Here is a 13,863-nt window from a genome sequence, read left to right on the forward strand (position 1 = left end):
CGGCTGTACAGAGGAAGAGGTTACTGGAAGCTACACTGTTCGGACCAGTACCTGTTAAGGTGGAAAAGCATAAGTCTCTGAACTCCATTAAAGGAGTCATCTTTCACAGGGACTTAGTCAAAGCCTCTGATGATGATCTCGTCCGAACCCTTGCACGTCGGAGTTTCCAACATCAAGAGGCTCAGGAGGCATGTCGGAGCCAATCTTCATAACACAGGTGCTTTCATACTCATCTTTGACAAACAGACACTGCCCGAACGAAGTAAAGTTTCAATGTATACGCTGACAGTAAGACCTTATATTCCAGCACCTATGCGTTGTTACAACTGCCAACGGTTCGGTCACACATCACTGCGCTGCCAAGGCTCAGCAGCTTGTGGGGAATGTGGAAAAGGGGCATATACCAGTGTAGAATGCACACCACCACCTGTGTGTGTAAACTGCACAGGTGAGCAAGCCCCTCGATCCAAGAATTGTGCAAAATTGAAGTAAGAAAAGAAGATCCAGGAGATTAAGACACTGGATAAACTAACTTATCCAGATGCCCGGAGGAAATTTAAATCAATGGCCCCTCCAGAATTCTCCATCTCCTTTGCTGATAAGGCAGCGAAAGTACCGATAACACCAACAAGTTTTGTAGCTACCGCTCCTGTGAAACCATCAACTAGCAAACAGACAGTTCCTCACAGCACCAATATCCAAGACAAGAAAGAACAAATTCCAACAAAAGCATCGGTAAGCAAGTTATTATAATACCAATATCATACCAGTATAAATGGTCCATTATTGGACATTACACCAGTGGGTATTAGAAGTTCATGTTCCTCCGGCTTTTTCGAGTCCGAGTAGGGAATGCATTTACTCATATTAAGTTCAGAAAAATGGAGTAACTCAGGGATCGGTACTGAGTGTCACACTGTTCGCAATCGCCATCAACGGCAGGTTATTGCCGAAAACGTCTGGAAAGGGCACTTCCCAGGCACCTTCGGCTGGGAAGTCCACCCCTACAAGTGCGGGGGGAATGATTTCCCCAAATATGGCTGGAAAACCTTCCAGCCTTCCTACCAAAGCACAGGTCAAGAAGGAGGAGAAAGGGAAGCCACAGCGCATAGTTGCCACTTCTGGTCCCACAGTCATTCCATCACTGTATGTAGATGACTTAGCTCTACATGTAGCTTCTGATTAGCTTCCATGTTATACAAGTGGAATGCTGTTACTTCTGTTTTACTAGGATTTGGCTGGAGTCTCCATTTGTGGAAATAGTCCTCTGTAAGTACATTCTCACAGTGTGCCAAATCCGTACTCTGACTAATAAAGCTAGATTGTCCGCAAACTGTATCTTCTTTGAAGTTGTTCTTGGCAGGGCATGGATGTAAAGATTGAATAGAATGGGAGCTAATACTGACCCTTGAAGTAAACCATTATTTAGAGATCTTCACCTGCTTCTTTCGCCGTTCAGAAATACAGCAAGCGGGCGGTTGGGTAACATTTTTAGTATGCATGCTAGCTTCTGACAAGGGAGGACTTGAACAAACTTGAGCAACAGTCCCTCTCTCCAGACCGTGTCATAGGCTGATGTAAGGTCGACAGAAGATGCATCAGTCTTCAGTCTTTTTCTGGATTCTGTCTCTGTTGTCATTGTTAGCACCTGACCACAACTGTAATTTTTTCTGAAACCCCCTTGTTCAACTGGGATGCCTCTTTCTGTTGCTTCCTGGATAAGGTTAAGTATCATTCTTTCAAGCATCTTTTCGATTATGCTAAGGAGTGAAATTGGTTGATAAAGTGACGCATCAGTTCCTTCCTTTCCTGGTTTCAAGACTGCAATTACTTCGGCTTGTTTTAACAACTTAGGTAATTTACCAGTTCCTAGAATTTCATTGAAGAAGTTGACTAGCCATTGTTTTGTTCCAGGGCCTATGGCCTTCAGAAATTCAGGATAAGATTTCATCCAGACCAGCAGCTTTATTTATCTTTATCTTGGATAGAGCCTTGTCCAGTTCTTCAGTACTGAAGTTACAGGAATACTCCGGATGGGATGTCAACTGTGATCTTCCCGCTCTTAGTTACTTCTTAACAATTCTTGCGTGTACCTTATCCATCTTTGTTCTAGCAATTTGTGTCAGTCTGGAGGCAATGGTGTTTGGGTTCATTGGCAAACTTCTGCATTTCATGGTAGGGTCACTACCAAGTTTGCTTATGAGGTTCCAGGTTTTACGACTAGAGTGTGTGAAGTCCGTCTCTGCTGTAGTTCTGTGCCACTCCTCTCTCCTAGATTTTTTTAGATCCCTTAGCAACTCATCACCTGTCGTTTTTGTTAGGAGAGTTCTGATATTCAGTGTAGAGCTGATTACATTCTTACCGAGTTCGAGAGCTGCAGTCACTTAAGTGCGGCCAGTATTCAGTATTCAGGAGATAGTGGGTTCAAACCCCACTGTCGGCAGCCCTGAAGATGATTTTCCATGGTTTTCCATTTTCACACCAGGCAAATGCTGGGGCTGTACCTTAATTAAGGCCACGGCCGGTTCCTTCCCACTCCTAGCCCTTTCCTGTCCCATCATCGCCATAAGACCTATCTGTGTCAAAGTGACGTAAAGCAACTTGTAAAGAAAAAGATTACATTCTTCTGACCATCGTGACCATACATCTTACGATATCCCCAGGAAATGAACCTCCTAGCATTAGCTTTTATGGCGTTGACAAATCTACTGTAATTTTCAGGAACTGGTGGTGGTATCCACTGTACAATGTTATCAAGCCTTTTTGCAAATTGATCCCACTTTGCTAGTCAAGAATTCCAACGGGGATCTCAGTGCTGTGTTGACTGTGAGGAAAAGAACTGATAACCTTTCGTTGTACCACGTGTTGATTCTCAGAAGTTGACTGAGATACTATGCTCAGGTCAGGAGAATAATCCTTTTGCCATCTGCCAGAACAGAATGTGCCAGGATGTTTAGCATTGTGGACGAATTGTAGAGAGTTTGCTTCAATCCAGCTGTCTTTGAATTCGTATCCCCATGCTGGGCTGTGACTATTGAAATCCCTGACGTACAAAACAGGGTGATCAAAAACTTTTAATGAAGGGCTGGACCAACTGACTCCTGGTGGTTTATAGACATTCGCAATAGTAGTGTCTGAGATTTCCACTGCCAGGATAAAGATATCTGTTGAGCTGTCTTCATAAACAACTTTAAAATCAGTTAACTGTGATGTGACGTAAGTTGCGATCCCATAACGTTCATCATTGATTGTCCCAGCGAGATTGTAACCACCTATTTTTCCTCTTCTGAAGAGATCTTAACTGTCACTGGTGTGTGCTTTCTGTAGTGCTATCAAATACACGTTGTTCTCCAGCATAAGATGAGACAGATACTGACTCTTTGGTGGTGATAAATGATTCGATATTTAAGTGACAAATGCAGAGATTGTTACAAAGTCTGATCGACATGTGTTTTGGTTGGTCCTAAAAAGGACTCTAAACAAGAATTTGAAAGGCCAGATGGAGAAACTCGAGTTAAAGGGAAGAAAATTTTTAAGAAAGATCATAGGACCAAAATTTCAGGACAATAGGATAACATACATCAAGAATGAAACGCTTGACAGGAAATTTGAAAAACTCTCAGATACTATGCGAAAAAGAAGGAATTTTTTTTACGGCTATCTTCTCAGAATGAACTCTTATTAGATTAATCTAAAAACAAATCTGTGACTTCTTCTGTAACGGCAAAACATAACCCAACGGGTTTAAAGAAACTGAAAAACCTAATAGAATTAAAAATTAAGAGAATTCACTGTTCGATCAAACAGCTAAAGTAATAACTAAAGACGAAAATATAAGGTTCCAAGACAAATCTACATTAAAAGCCAAACCTATTATCTCGGAAGACGAGAGGAAACGAAGATCAGAAAAAATGAAGAAATACCGAGCACTAAGAAAAGAACAACACAGAAAGAAGTGATTGATTCAACGTACACCAAAGAGGGTGAAACGAAAGAAGAAGAAGAATGACATGTTTCGTTCTTGAAAGAACATCATCAGGTTCTATCAGATCACACTAAAAAATATTTAGAAATGTATAAACATTTATGTTTAAATTCTTAAATACTTGAAATATGGAGCTTATCTTAATGAAGTCCTCGGTTCTCTCCAATCTAGTGTAGAATACAGGGTGGTGTAACACCCGTGCTCAGATGTGTAACACCAGTCCAGCCGGATAATCGGTCCGTTCCTCTCCACCTAAGTCATTGACGTGCTGTACTTTACTATTAAGTATTTTTATTACTATTTTTTGTAGTGCTCCCCTCATGATTATTATTAATTTTCCACTTCCCCTTGTTCAGCTCCTAGGTCGGGATGTTGATGGTTTACCATCACTCAGTATTAGGCTATTGTTACAAAGGTATTTTATAGTTAGCAGTTATTCAGGCCGCCCCTTACATGGAGAACATACGCTGCTGATGAATAGTATAGTCATACTACTGAGCTGCCTCTTGTGCAATCTCCACCATGCTGAGGTCCGTCTTCTCCGCTGTAGATTGCATTGAGGTCCTCACTAGTAACCCCGAGCTGGGACCCTTAACAGGAGATACATAGCGGGGCTTACGTAGACAGGGCTGCCTCCAAAGAGGGTCCTTACCTACTAACTCTATTATTATCATCATATTAAAATTGTTTTGTATACTATGTAGGAGTTCTTAATTGAGGTATTTTGTTCACGATATGATCTGTGCACTTAATACGAATTGAAACGATGCTCCTCACTACTATCTAATAAAATAAGTGTTCTACAATTCTCAACTTAATGTCCTACTAATGACTTTTACAATTTTTGCAGGGACCGGGGTGCCGGAATTTAGTCCCACAGGAGTTCTTTTACATGACAGTAAATCTGCTGACATGAGGCTAACGTATTTAAGCACCTTCGAATACCACCGAACTGAGAATCGAAGTGTGAAGTTGGGGTCAGAAGGCCAGCGCTTCAACCATCTGAGCCACTCAGCCCGGTGTATCCTAATTATCCAGGTTAACTAAAAGAGTAGACCTGGAGTTAAAATTAAATTTAGATGGGTTATTATTTCCTTTTCTACTTACGTGCTAAAAGAAATTAAAACTGCCCTTAATTGCTGAAATATCAAAAATGAATCAATTAAAATATAGGAGGAGATATCTAAAACAGTGACTCAACAAGGAATCGATTGATTTAGTGAACTGTATGTCAACAGAGAAATATTTGTGTTCAACAAGCAGCAATAATCACTAACAACGAGAGATCATTAACTATAATAATACCTATGTATGAGTGTAAATAAATAACTAACTTACATGTTCCACTTACCTGTCCGGAACCTGCTTGTTCCAAAGTCGTGTCACGTTTTCAGTATATAATTTGAACTGGATCATTTCCATTGCAGATAACATAGAATGCCTCAGTTGATATCAACAGCACACAGCTATGTGTAATATAACACTTCTCTTCCTAATACAAATATATCTCACACCAGGCAAATGCTGGGGCTGTACCTTAATTAAGGCCACGGCCGCTTCCTTCCAACTCCTAGGCCTTTCCTATCCCATCGTCGCCATAAGACCTATCTGTGTCGGTGCGACGTAAAGCCCCTAGCAAAAAAAAAAAAAAAAATACAAATATATCATTGACAATTCAATAACATCAAGTTATGATGACAGTCAATGCACAAATGGAGTAATTTTGATCTACACACCAGTTTTTATATATAAAAGACAAGATATTACATTTCAAGACAGTGATTTTAATTATGTATCAATAATATTTCACCAGAACACTGCCACATATTAATCAATTTATTTAGAAATAGTGTTTTAACTTATGTTTTTAAGACTTAGTTTCTACTGAAGATGACTCTAAGATGTGTCAAACAAAACTTGCTTGGATAATGTAGATATATCATCTTTATAGATGTAATATATTACACTGTATTGAATAGGAGGATATTTTACATTTAAATTGATGTTATGGAAAAACTGTGAATATGGAATGAAATTTGTACTGTGTGACCTTGTAGTGTATCAGCCGTGTGGCCGGTTTGCTCCTCCAAAAACAGCTCTTGAGTTCTCAGTGCAGTGAACCTTCTATTTTAAAGGCCCAAAAGTGCAAACTCCCACTTCTTTTTTGCCGTGGTCCTTCTCTTTGCTTCTTGTAGTAATCCCCCTTGTCGCAGCATGTGCCCAATACAGGCAAGTTTTGTTTTACAAAGTTGCCCAAGCAGTGCTGTTCTTTCACCAACTCAATTGAGCACCTTCGCATTTGTGACCCATTGTGTCCAAGGAATCGTAAGCAGGTGTCTCCAGTACTGCATTTGAATGCCTGAATACGACTAGTGAGCTGGCATTCAGCATCCACGTTTCTCTACAGTATAACCCCAGTGACCAAACAAATATCTTAAGAAATCGGTTCCCCAGCTCTAGCCTCGAAACACTGTGCAGAATGCTGCTCTTACTATTCCTTTTTTTTTTTTCTTGCTTTACGTCGCACTGACACAGATAGGTCTTATGGCGATGATGGGTTAGGAAAGGCCTAGAAAGTGAAAGGAAGCGGCCGTGGCCTTAATTAAGGTACAGCCCCGGCATTTGCCTGGTGAGAAAATGGGAAACCACAGAAAACCATCTTCAGGGCTGCCGATAGTGGGGCTCGAAGTCACTATCTGCCGATTACTGGATACTGGCCGCACTTAAGCGACTGCAGCTATTGAGCTCATTGCTCTTACTATTCCAAGCTGCACCTTGAAGGAAGATACCTGTTCGACTGCCACACCATGAATGGAAATGTTGACATCTTTCCGTTGATTTACTTGTATTAATTTAATTAAGTGACTTAGCCACTTGAAATCTCTGGCCGGGATACGAACCCAGAGCCCTCTGAATTGAAGGACAGTATGTGACCATTCAGCCAGGAAGCTGGACATTGCTACCAGTATTGTATTAATTATTTAAAGAAATTGTTTCTTTCGTGACAGGTGTGACGGAAGTGCTACGCGAAATATCATGTCTATAAATGTAAACGTAGAAAGTTCTGTAGGTATCCTACCAACAGCACTATAGATTTTCAGACCAAAAAATGGAATATTATTTCCTATTTCCTGAAACATAAGCTTTAGTTATACTTGTGGTATGGTCCTTTCCACAGGTTATTTTGTAGGTGTTCCTATGAAGCAGTGTCTTGTTGAATTGATATTCTCAATCGGTGAATCAAATTAAGATTCCCTACTGAGTTTTGATTGAGAATCTAGTTGTACTGTTGTTCCATCTTGCATAGTACACCTCTTACATCATTGTCCTAGCTTTCTTGTTCTAAGAATGGCAAGTAGGCTGAGGTGGAAAACATTAAGAAATTTCAGAGTGGGTGGTACTTTAGACATTCCTGGAAATAAAAGAACATATGTCTGATAAATGTGTAAAGCTGTTGCGCATTGATTATTTATCATATCTACTGACTAATATTTTTTGGCTTATTGTAGGTCAGGCAGTCTTCTCTCAGTTGTCAACAGAATGGACAGATTGGTGTGGTTTTAAAGATATGGTGAGTACTTGCAAAATTGTAAGTCATTTCATAAAACATTACGAACCTTCAGTAGTGGGCACTTCTTAAGACATTCTTAGAATAAAAGAAAATAGATCTGATGTATGGTACAAAACTCCCTTACAAGGATTTTGTATCGTAACTAATATTTTTTGTGTTATTGTAGGTCAAGAAGTCTTCTCTCAATTGCCAGCAGATTGGACTTGGAACCTCCAGATTGGTGAAGTTATAATTCTTAGGTGAGTACTCTTAAATTTTATCTCATTATACATTAAGAAAGTATAGGATGGTACTTTAGACATTCCTACAAATGAAAGTAAAGTCGAAACTGGTTATAACGATTACCAGGGCACCGTTGATCATATAGGCGATAGTCACACAAACTTTTTTCTGTTGTGGCTAAAAATGTCATATTTAGGCTGCACACTTATGTGGTTAATTAACAGAATAAGTCAAAACTTCAAGAAACATAACTGAAATAAGTACGAGGACTAGAAGGAAAACAGGAGGGCATCATTGTTAATGGGATCGCAATAAACACTCTGCGATATGCAATGATAGTGTTCTGCTTGCAACAAGTGCTGAAGATCTGCAGACGTTACTTAACTGCGTAGTCAAACACAGTGCTGCAGCAGGTCTATGTTTAAACACGAAAAATACCAAGTAATAGTCGTAAGGAAACATGTTGTTCAACCTGTTAACTTGACAATAGTACCGAGCTTGATAGCTGTAGTCGCTTAAGTGTGGCCGGTATCCAATATTCGGGAGATAGTCTCCGTTAACTTCATTGTTATGTATTTTCTGTCTTGTTTTATGGTGCCGAGATTCAGACACTGACAGAGAACGCCACCATAAAACTTAGATCCTTTGAGATGTGGTGCTACCGATGCCTGAACAAAGAGCTAGAGGTGATGCACAACATCAAATGAAGAAACTTGAGTACTCTGGCCATATTGTTTGAAATTATAAATATAAACTCCTTCAGCTTATCTTACAAGGTAAAATTGAAGGAAGGAGAAGTGTGGGAAGAAGGAGAATATATTGGCTACGGTATGGGCTCAGTACCCTCACTCTTTCCTGAGTTGTTGAGAACAAGAACCAGATCATCCTGATGATTGCCAACATTCGATGAGGGTATGATACGTGAAGAAGAAAAAAAAGTACTGTACTGTATTTGCAATACGTTATTTGTGGAGTGGGACTGAGGGGAACTTTTCTTCTGATGTTTACACAGTACATACAGTATACAGTACAGTAGAAGTCTGTTATAGCGAGAATTCATAACAGCGAAAAATTTACTCGCAATAGCGGATTGTCGTTATACCCCCATATATATTAAAATCGGCATAAAAAGGCAATCAATTTTGAACCCATGACCTTTGTGCCCTAAGAACATTATGCATAAATTAACAATTAAATTAAAAGTTGGATTCTTGATAGCATGGATTTGACACGTGACGAGGGGGTGATTGCCTTCGGTCCCACGCTCTGGGGTACGTGACGTCAGCCACACGTGTCGACGGTGAAAGAATCTCAAGTCATTTTTGTGAACTATTTCAAAGCGCGTGTACATGGCGTGACCCAAGCCAAGTCAAAAAAATATAGTGCCTATCAAAGGGGGTCAATCATCTCACAAATCGAACCCGTATAAATTTTAAATGTCCATGAACGCTACCGCCAGAAATGTAGCAAGCATGTAGTCACTTTCAAAACTCTTGAAATTACAGTTTAGTTAAGTCAGAAATTTTATAGAAATTTTCTTGGCAGCAAAGGGAGATATACTGCTATAAATATGAAGGGACGCCATGACGAAGTCTCCTTCTCCGGCATTTGTGATACAAAGCGGACGAAAAATTGTTGAACTGCTCTCTGCGAAATCAAACAACATAAGTAGACTGAATTCAACTGCAGATTTTAGCCATTGTGGCTAGGTCTTGACTCCATGAGGAGATAGTTTTCTTGAGTGAAATAATTGTACCAGATAGGACGGTCAAAGTACTGAATAAATTCTAATGTGATTAAGTAATTCGTGTGCAGAAATAATTATAGTCCCTCGTGTGCGCTCAGCAAACAAGTGAAGGGTATTTTCTTTTTTTTTTTATGCTTTATTCCAGGAAACCTGAAGAAATATAATAATGATCTGTAAAGCCATGAATGTAAAAATGGCTAAATAAAATGCCAGGGTCGCAGGTGAGCCCTATGACGAACAATGGTGTGACTACATGAGGTAGGTGACTTTCCATCTTACTACCTATTATATCTTGTTTCATGATCTCTAAAAGTGTATTTGAATGGGGATATACGACGCAGTGGTCACCCCTACTAAGTTTTGTAAATGTGAGAATACGACTAAAAGAGTCATTTGTTTTATTTTCCACTTGGATAAATTTTTGAAGTCTTGCGAGTGCCGTATAATGTTGTAAAAAGTTATTGAATAGGGTTTCGAAGTGATATCACGTCCAATGTTGATCGTCATCCGTGTGAGTGTACTGCCTATATTTTGTGATGTCAAATTAAGATGTTCATTCGACGTAAATTTTTCCTGTCTGCAATTTGACGTTAATAATGTAGGAATCCATGGTTACTCATTTTCAATCGAATGGAAGCGCGCTGTCGGGTGAGAATCTAGGGTGATGAATTTGGTCACGGAGAGAAACGTTTTTCTAGGCCCATTTTAAACTGTGTCTGACTGACAATAAAAAGATCTAGTAGAATGTTTCAGTCATTTTTTCATAAAAATCAAGTTATTAAATACGATATCACTTATGCGAAGTTATTCATGATTAATGCATTGTGCGATATTAGACGTCGAGATTTCTAGTAAGGATTTTATTCCAGTTCTTTGTCGATGATAATTGTGGAGCTGGGAAACAGAGGTTAGTTTTGTTGATATGAGATTTGTGAATCAGGTTGGACCTGTCATTGAAGCCGGGACGTGGAAGCCCGAGGAATGTTTTATATGAGTTGAGATGAGGTGTGCGAATCAGGTTAGAGTCCTGTCATTGAAGCTGGGACATGGAAGCCCGAGGAATATTTTATAATGTTGGGAATGGAAAGATATACATAGAAATCCATAGCGGTATTAATTTGTGACGCGTATAATTAGTGTGGGCATCTTGAAGCATAATCTGTGCATTTTGTTGGTTAGAATATCGTATTTGTTTAATTATGTCGGCAGAGTTTAAAAGAGAGCATTTTGAGAAGCCAGTCAACTGGAATAAACCAGGTGTTTCATGTTACTGCCAAGCGAACTTGGGGACGAGAGGCCTCAGCTGAGAGGGTTACACCATATGATAACGGGACAGGCGTGGAATTGAGATTGTATTCTCGGCCGGGGAGAACATTAAAATGCTGGATTTAGTTGAAATTCATAGCCGGTAATAATCTGAGTATTGTGGAATACTGTAAAATTTGTTTAATTGGGGACGTAATGAACATTTGAAACCACGAACTTCGAGTATAAGGAACAGAGTAACCAAATTCAGGGTTGTTCAAAATATAGAGCGATGGTTGTGATGATTGGTTTGTCTGTGAGGGGTGCGCAAAATTTATAAATGGTATAACGAGATATGACATCGTAATTATATGGCGAGTTGTTTGGTTTGTACGTAGATTATTAGGATATCCAAGTGTTAATAACGGTTAGGACTAGATTAGATTTTAAAGTGTGAGATCATGAGGCAAGATATATAACTGGACATGAATTATGTAACAATTCTTTTCCAGCCAGATAAATAGCACAAGATTGAATTCACATCACAGCTGCGTAGGAATTTGTGAAGAAACCAGAGTCCGCGGAGATAAAATTTACTGTTCTTTAACATTTTGTTAAATCATTTAAATTTATTTAATTATTAAATTCAGTGAAACCGCATTTTGAAATAACTTTAATCAAGCGAATAACTTGGAGATGCATTCTGGAAATTTTAGTTTGTTTTCTGGGGAATATTAAAAAAATAAAGTAAAGATTAAGGGGACATATCCAAAGGAAATGGATTTTACTGCCACAAAGTTTGTGAGCATTGCTATTGTTGTAATTATTGAACTTTGATTGACTGAGCAGTGAATGTGCTGGGGATAGTAAAGTGGAAACTTTGGTCATCAACCGATGTAACTTAATTGTGTTTAGCCTTCAGCCTAGAAACTTGGATGGTCAGGGGGTCATCAACCTTAGTGACTTAGATTAGGGCCATATGCCATTGTAGCATCATTTCCTTGCGGTCATCATCCACAATGACTCTAAAGTAACTTAGAAGATTAGATGTCGGTCTATGACATAGACGCAGGTCACATCGATTCAATTAAGGGTCCATGCTGTAGAACCACTGTGTGGCACACACCAATTGGACTGCCTTAATTATACCCAGAGTCCAGAGTTCGTGTTACGAGGGCTGGACCATAACGAATCACTATGATGGTACATGTTGTCTCACATGGAAGCCGAATTTAAGGATTTCCAGACTTTCCTTTCTGAAATGATTAATAATTGAGACAATGGTTTCTAGTATGAATGCTCGTCAGGCAGTTACGTTAAAGACTCACACCAGTGTTCTGACCTTTATGTAAAAATGATTGTGGTGTCCAGTGGACACAATTGACTTCTATGATACCGTTGACATATCAGATTGCTTCAGAATTTTCCTGAATAAATAGGAATCTTTTAAACAGACCTTTCATTCCAGTAGATAGATTAGAATTACTGAACCCTACCTTGACCTCAGCATGTGACAAAGAACCCGATGCGACCCAAGAGACAGATCTCATGAACTTTGCTGATAGGCAAGGAAGGTAGGTATCCCTCAATATGGACCAAAGGGTTCAATCTGTTCAAAACTTGCGTTTCTGCAGATGATATCCACACTATGGCTTACTTGTTTGTTATTTTTCGTGAAAGTGAGTGTTTAATTTCATTCTGAAAAAATTATAGTACCGTATTTCTCCGAATCCAAGATGAACCCCACTTTTTCCTTCAGAAATTTAAATCAGGCTCAAAAAGTGCTTTGTAAAATCATATGAATTCCTTTGTTGTACAGTACGCAATTTTAGACGCCGAACATTGGCTTTCACTATGCCGTTATTTTTCTTTTGCGGCTGCACAATTATTCTTTATTTCCACGGGTTTAATGATCATTAACTTAAAATTAGCATCATAATACCGAAGAGAACTCGTTGAAAATTTGCCGGCAATAACTATTCCATGTGTCTCTACAATACGACGATCCATCAGGAAAATATTCTGTACTTTTACTCGGCGTCAGATATTACCGGCTACCGCTACATGCACGTCTCACTTGTTGGGTTTGGCCAACTTCAGCAGCTAGCGATGTACAGACCTAATCGCGGACGTTGAAGGTCAATGAACAAGTTTATTGCACCACTGTATGGCCATTCTGCCATAGAGTTTTTCGTGCACATACCTCACAATTTCATCTTCGACTTCTTTAAAGCGTCCTTGTCGCAGACCACTGAATGCAATTTTTGTACAGTACCGGTACGCATTTTTTTAGCTCCTTGTCTTCATGCTAACGTCAAAATTGGCTTTAGTTAGGCCTATGGCGTATTTTCTTGCGGCTGCACATCCCATCACAAAAATGTTCCTGCTGTCTATAAAACTTAATTTTACTAAGCGCCAGGTACAGTAGACGCGTTAGAACTTTACCACTGAGTAGCCTTGGCTTTTCCAAGAATTCGAAGGCTCGCGTGTTTCAATGCCATTCTGCAGATTTGAGAAATGTTTTAGTAGAGGTAAGAGACCACGAGGAAGACCTCGAAAGAGGAGGACAGATTCAGTGTGGGAGTGCATAGAGAAGAGGGGAGGAAAAGCAGAAGATGTACTTATAAAAAAGGAGGAGAAGAGTGGTGGAGAAATGAAATGTCGTATGGCTTTTAGTGCCGGGATATCCCAGACGGGTTCAGCTCGCCAGGTGCAGGTCTTTCTATTTGACACCCGTAGGTGACCTGCGCGTCGTGATGAGGATGAAATGATGATGAAGACAGCACACACACCCAGCCCCCGTGCCATTGGAATTAACCAATTAAGGTTAAAATCCCCGACCCGGCCGGGAATCGAACCCGGGACCCTCTGAACCGAAGGCCAGTACGCTGACCGTTCAGCCAACGAGTCGGACAGTGGTGGAGAGACAGGCAGCGATGGAGGTTCTTGATTCACAACCCGACCCGGGAAAGCTGGAAACGGGAACTGAAGATGACTGCGGATTTAAGTACAGTCAAAACCGGTTACTGCAACATCGCTTTTAAGAACATATTGGATATAACAGCGAAATCTGACTGTCCAGTCTAAATCCTA

General features: G+C 39.8%; 1 long non-coding RNA gene across 2 annotated transcripts in view; it reads left to right on the top strand.

Annotated features, from left to right (window-relative positions):
- Nucleotides 1–13,863, top strand: part of LOC136885878 (uncharacterized) — a 77,282-nt gene that overhangs the window by 22,650 nt on the left and 40,769 nt on the right. For both annotated transcript variants that reach the window (XR_010861630.2, XR_010861629.2), the window contains exons 3-4: nucleotides 7,495–7,556; nucleotides 7,723–7,795. This is a non-coding gene — a long non-coding RNA (uncharacterized lncRNA). The remainder of the gene's footprint in view (nucleotides 1–7,494; nucleotides 7,557–7,722; nucleotides 7,796–13,863) is intronic.

The sequence above is a fragment of the Anabrus simplex genome, chromosome X (genome assembly GCF_040414725.1).
Source record: "Anabrus simplex isolate iqAnaSimp1 chromosome X, ASM4041472v1, whole genome shotgun sequence".
In the NCBI taxonomy this organism is placed as follows: domain Eukaryota; kingdom Metazoa; phylum Arthropoda; class Insecta; order Orthoptera; family Tettigoniidae; genus Anabrus; species Anabrus simplex.